The sequence below is a fragment of the Hippocampus comes genome, unplaced genomic scaffold (genome assembly GCF_001891065.2).
Source record: "Hippocampus comes isolate QL1 unplaced genomic scaffold, H_comes_QL1_v1.1 scaffold261, whole genome shotgun sequence".
NCBI classification, from domain to species: domain Eukaryota; kingdom Metazoa; phylum Chordata; class Actinopteri; order Syngnathiformes; family Syngnathidae; genus Hippocampus; species Hippocampus comes.
The window spans coordinates 2,702,859-2,709,232 of record NW_017805824.1 but is presented as its reverse complement, the minus strand read 5'-3'; the positions used below and the strand labels follow the sequence as shown (position 1 = coordinate 2,709,232).

General features: G+C 40.9%; 1 long non-coding RNA gene across 1 annotated transcript; it reads right to left on the bottom strand.

Moving 5' to 3' along the window:
• Positions 1–2,547: 2,547 nt before the first annotated feature.
• LOC109526022 (uncharacterized) lies at positions 2,548–2,811 on the bottom strand. Its single transcript, XR_002170254.1, has 2 exons — positions 2,777–2,811; positions 2,548–2,667 (listed from the first exon to the last, which is right to left on the bottom strand). It is a non-coding gene; the product is annotated as an uncharacterized LOC109526022 (long non-coding RNA).
• Between the last annotated feature and the right edge of the window lie 3,563 nt (positions 2,812–6,374).

Here is a 6,374-nt window from a genome sequence, read left to right as displayed (position 1 = left end):
CTTTTGCATAGAGTTTCCTCTCATCAGGGATTCAGGTGACCTGGAGTCTATCCTAGCATAGGAAATCACCTCGGATAATTTAGTGCGACAGTCACGGTACATCCTCAACTGGCCGCCAGACAGTCGAAGAGCACATATCGAGAAAACGCCATTTACACTTCCATTCACGCCTCGTGACCAGAAGCATGTGAGGCGCCCGCAGTGCCTGGAGAAACCTCACCAAAAGCACAGGAAGACCATGCATACACCAAACAAGAAGGCCGGAGCCCAGATTCAAACCCCAAAGCCTCAGAAATATGCCCAATCGTTCATCACTTATTCGAAATATCATAAACGCTTCTGTAATGACCTAACAATGACAGCAAACCTCCACTATTTGTGGAGGAGCTCTCCCACAAAGTACGAAAATCTGTAAGTAGTTGATCCCTCATCCAAAAATGTTTATAATTACCTCTAGTTGCCACAAGAGGGTGGAAAAGTCCCAACTTTTTGCCAGATGAAGCTCCAGATTTCACAGCAACATAGTTCCTTAAGATGCAAGATGATTGACAAAGCAATTCTACGTACGACCCGTGTGCCAGTGTTGGTCTACCAAGGAGTCCAATCTGGCATTAGCTTTCATTTTTGAATTAAAATAACCGTTGTCGCTAATTTTGTTCACCGGAGAGCGCACTAGCAACCACTCAAATGTGGATATGAGCTGTTTTTCATCATTTGAAGTCTGATCTTGATTAGTTAATGAAGGATTCCATATTTTAGGAGCAAAGTGAGCCTAAAATACTGTGCCCCATTGGCGCTGCGAAGAATACAGTTCTGTGAAAATGTATACGCCTCTCGAAATATTTTTGCAAATCATCAGTCAACAGCTTCAGTTAAAAAAGAGGTTGGTTTGATGGAACCCTTTTAATGTTTATGCACTGCCACACTTGTATGGGTTTACATGTACACATTTACAAGGCTGCGGGACAACTGCACCATCTTTCTGAAAAGTTCCCACTTGTAGTTTGTCGAGTGAGATCAGTCAGTTGAGGTTGCCACAATTTTCAGATGGAAGTGGAAATGTATGCAAATTTAAAATGGCTTTGAGATCATGAGTTGTTTTATAAATGGTAAATACAGTTTATCGATGCACTCTGATGTGAAAGTTGCACATGTGTGAATGAAAACAATGATTCGTAATATTGTTGAGATTTCATCCAATTTTATAAAGAACTTGCCGATTGTTCATATGTTTTCCAATAAGGTTCATGTCCTTATTTTGTCAGTCTGTACTTGTAATTGTTTGCGGCCCAAAAATAGGTATCGCTTGTTAAGCCACTCGATATACTGGCCTACTTGAGATCAAGTTTGGGTGAATTTATCCCCTGAGCGAAAATGCGCTTGCTAAGTATCAATTTTATTTGGTGTTTTTCTTCCACACTGAATCAAGTATTTGATTCCCCTCAGATAAAATGGGCGCCCAAGGAGACGGAGACTACAACGATCCAAATCGTAAGTGGATGAAATGTGATTTCTTTAGCATTTTGTCTCAGCAACAGTATTTTGGGTGGATTTGGTTTGTCTGGGGCAGGCCGCAGCTCTGGCCGCATAGCAAGTGGCAAAGCTAAGATGGACGCATGCATGGTAGAATCATCTCCAAGTCTTAATTATCTTGCAGGCTACCGTACGTCCATACCAGTGGGAGATCAACCGCCCACTGATGATAGTGATGATGATTTTGATGATTTTGATGTTGATGATGATAACGATGACCATGATGATGTTGGTGATGAGGAAGACATGGATTCTGTTTTCCTCATGCAATCGCCTGTCAATCATGACATGAAATTCTTTGTACACCCGCGAGCGTCACTGCAACAAGCTAACGACAATGAAAACATTGTGCGCGATATCAAGATTGAAAAGAGTAACACTGATGATCTCGTTGACCGTGAAGATGGGTCGGACGTCGCGGTCGGGCCCAAGGCCGAGTTGGGTGTCAACCAGCCAATGGAGGAGGAGGAAGAACCCCAGCCGGGACCGTCGAGGAACAGATCTCGAGATGACGAGAAGGAGGAAGACGAAATGAGGAGCAGCAGCAGATATTTCCGCTGGTGGGATGAGTTTGACAACAGCTCCGATGGCAGCACTGACTTAGATAACGACGAACAAGACTCCATCCTCGGCGGAGCAAAGAAGAGGTCACGGGATGACTTGGATGGGAATTTAAGACTGCAGGGCGACCTGTCCCTGATGACTCTGAGCGGGCATCACGTTCACAGCTCAAAGAATCCTGTGAGTGAGGAACGAGCTGCTGCCAAGGTGGGCGACTTTCATGTTGGTGCGCAAGAGACTGTGGAAGACACGCAGTCCAGAGAAAACTATGACAAAGAAAATAAGAGTGGCAAAAAACGATTCAAGAGATGAGGGATGAAGTGGCCAGAAAAAAATATATATACATATATGACTGCACATGAACAAAGTACTTTTCTCTTCATTTTAGAGTCACTTTTCTTTGAGACGGAACCGGTTTTATTTCAAAGTCGCTTTTTAAATTTTTTTTTTTTTATGAGAACTCAGCTCCATGCACTCTCACTTCATTTCAGCCACTTTTCATTGAGACAGGATTGGTTTGTTCTATGTAGTCTTTCATTTCAATTTCACTTTATTGACAGAAGACAAGACATCCTGATTTATATAGTGCTTTCACAACCGCTGCAGCTGTAACAAAGCACTTTACAAAACAGTTAACAGAAAGTAAAATAATAAAAACAACACATAACATAAAAACACGGACATTGTTCATTCATTTCACAGTCCTGTCAGTGAGACACAATTGATTTTAGTGGAACAAAAATGTGAAGGACTGGTGATAGCATGAAATTTGGTACATATACTCTTAAAATCCCACTCTTTAAAAAAATATTAATAAATACAGCCGGCCATTCAAAATTCTAAGATGAGGAATCAAGCAAATCTAAGATGTCTGGACAAATTTAGTTTTTTTCCCCTCATAACTCCTAAATCATTATTTTTAGGCCCTAAAATTGTACTAAAGTTGAAAGTAACATTTTGGTACCAAAAGTACATGTCTGTCACAGTTTTTGAGCTAACGCATAAAGGGTAAACCATTACAGACTTAGGAGCAAAAATAAATAATAGCCATAATTTTGAAAACATCTACTGTATATTTGTTTTGCATTGATCAAAATCGGTGGCATGTTGTGCGCCTGGTTAGCATATCCGCCTCACAGTGCAGAGATTGTGGGTTTGAATCCGGCCCCAGCCTTCCTGTGTGGAGTTTGCATGTTCTCCCTGTGCCTGCGTGGGTTTCTCCGGCCACGACGGTTTCCTCACAAATTCCAAAAACATGCGTGGCAGATTATTGGAACACTCTAAATTGTCCCGAAGTGTGATTGTGAGCGCGAATGGTTGTGTGCCCTACAGTTGGCTGGCAACCAGTTCAGGGTGTCCCAGGCCAACTGCCCGAAGAGAGTTGGGATAGGCTCCAGGACGCCCGCCATCCTCGTGGGGATAAAGCGGTTTGGATAATGGATGGATGGATCTGTCAAAGTCTAATACAACTTGACAATTGTGTATATTTTGGTGCAAAAAGTATGTAGCTCTTATAGTTCTTAAGATACAGCAAAAAAAGCCCTACGTGTGATGACAAAAAATGGGTGTACTGTATAATGATTTGGAAAATGCTGATTTTATGTGACACAAATATACAAAATATAACTGAGAAACTGGATGTAAACTGGTACTGTGGACATTTTGGTCTGCATCTGTTGCAGTTGTGTAGATGGCATGCAAAATGCACTTTAAGTCAATAATTAAATGTATTTTCACTTCCATTTTGGCAGTCATTTTTTTGTTGATGGAATTAGTGTTCTGCCATGCTTCATCTTTTCTCAAATGCGTCTTGACTGCAAACCTTTATTCTGGTCAAAGTTAGTACATTCTCATGTGTAGGGGATGATCCAGTTAGCAGATGATTTCACCGTTACATTCTGACATTTGTCGATAAGAGGCAGGTGTAGAAAATACAGTAGAACATGAATGCTCAAATTTTTGGTATCCGTTGCTAACGCCGGTTTACCACGAATCCATCTGACCCAAATTACAGTACTACTATTGCGCATGTTAATCAAGTGAGCAATAGAAGGCAGACGACAGCGGCTCCAGTGGGTGGCTACTGAGGCTGTTTTGAAAGAAAAACAAAGCTTTTAAAAATGGCTGACATTAACAGCAACATTGTTATTTATTTCGATTGTGATTTGATATTTGTGACTGGTCAGATATTCTTAGCCTGTATTTAGATTTGAATTACAACCTGCCAAAGTGGCTCGTGGAGTTACAGTATGCTGTCATCTGTCATGGTAGAAATTCCCCCGCATTTGGTGGTTTGGCGGGCGTTGAAGCAAAGCTCTGGCGATGAATATTTTTTTAATTGAAGTGATTATTATTGTTTTAGTCTATAATAAAAACGCTTAAAAACATTTTAAAAAATGCAAAACCTATTTTGACGGCTGTTGTATTTTACTGCCTTGATGGAGCATTGTGAGGAAAATGAAGCAGGTTAGTCCCAGTGTAGCGGAGGGGAGAAGACGGCGAGGAGAAAACACAATTTCTATCAAGTGGATACACGAAAGGCCTTTAAACCTTTTACCTTTGTGTGTAACCGACAACCGTATGAGCCCTGCTGTCAGTGTCAGCTGAGGAGGTCCCCGTACTAGTGATGTGTCGGTCACGAACGAGCCGGTACAAAGAGACGGCTCTTTGACGTGAACGATGAGAGCCGTCACCCTCTCTCAAGAGCCGGCTCTGCTTCTCTCTCTCTCTCTCTCTCTCTCTCTCTCTCTCTCTCTCTCTCTCTCTCTCTCTCTAAAAAACGCCCTACTATACATGGTCGTTTTTTTGGGCTAAAAACGCCTTACTATACATGGTCGTTTTTTTTTCACGAAAAACGCCTCACTATACATGGTCGTTTTTTTCGTCGAAAAACGCCTTCCCATACATGGTCGTTTTTTTCATCTAAATATGCCTTACTATACAACGTCGGTTTTTTCGGGTTAAAACGCCTTACTATACATGGTCGTTTTTTTGGGCTAAAAACGCCTTACTATACATGGTCATTTTTTTTTTCGACGAAAAACGCCTGACTATACATGGTCATTTTTTTCGGGTTAAAACGCCTTACGATACATGGTCGTTTTTTTGGGCTAAAAACGCCTTACTATACATGGTCGTTTTTGCTCCGCTAAAAACGCCTTAATATACATGGTCGTTTTTTTTTTCGGCTAAAAACGCCTTACTATACATGGTCGTTTTTTTCTTCGAAAAACGCCTTACTATACATGGTCATTTTTGTCAGCTTAAAACGCCTTACTATACATGGTCGTTTTTTTAGGCTAAAAACGCCTTACTATAGATGGTCGTTTTTTTTCGGCTCAAAACGCCTGACTATACATGGTCTTTTTTTTCGGGTTAAAACGCCTTACGATACATGGTCGTTTTTTTCGGCTCAAAACGCCTGACTATACATGGTCGTTTTTTTTGGGTTAAAACGCCTTACAATACATGGTCATGTTTTTCGTCTGAAAACGCCTTCCCATACATGGTCGTTTTTTTCGTCTAAAAACGCCTTACTATACATCGTCGTTTTTTTCGGGTTAAAATGCCTTACGATACATGGTCGTTTTTTTCGGCTAAAAACACCTGACTACACATGGTCGTTTTTTTCGGGTCAAAACGCCTTACTATACATGGTCGTTTTTTTCGGGTTAAAACGCCTGACTATACATGGTCGTTTTTTTCGTCGAAAAACGCCTTACTATACATGGTCGTTTTTTTCAGCTAAAAACGCCTTACTACACATCAGGGGTGTATAACATACAGCCGGAACCAGCCCGCAAAGAGGTTTGATCAGGCCTGCAGGATAATTTAAAAGTGAAAAAATGCACAAAAGACACAGACTGAATATTTTTAATAAGGTGCAATTCGTGGAATATCCGCTAGGGGGAGACACCGTTTTGATCAGAAGAAAAGACAACAGTTTTGATCAGAGAAGAAGACAACAGCAGCCTCAGTCTGTCACTGAGACAGACCCAACACAGCAGACGCTATCAAGGACATGTGAATACTTTATTCTTTACACATATAGCACTGTCCTTAGTTTGTAAGGTGTAGGCAGGGATTACATTTTCTATGCTCGTGTAAATGGTTTAAAAATTCCTTTCTTCATAAATCTCGGTTCATCTTAAAAGTGCATTACTATATTTTTCAAGACCAATTGTTCAGGTTTTGTGCCTTTGTACAGTCAGTGGGATCAGTTGCAATGCATATATGTGAATGATAAAAGTACATTGCACATTTGTCTAAGGAAATATTTG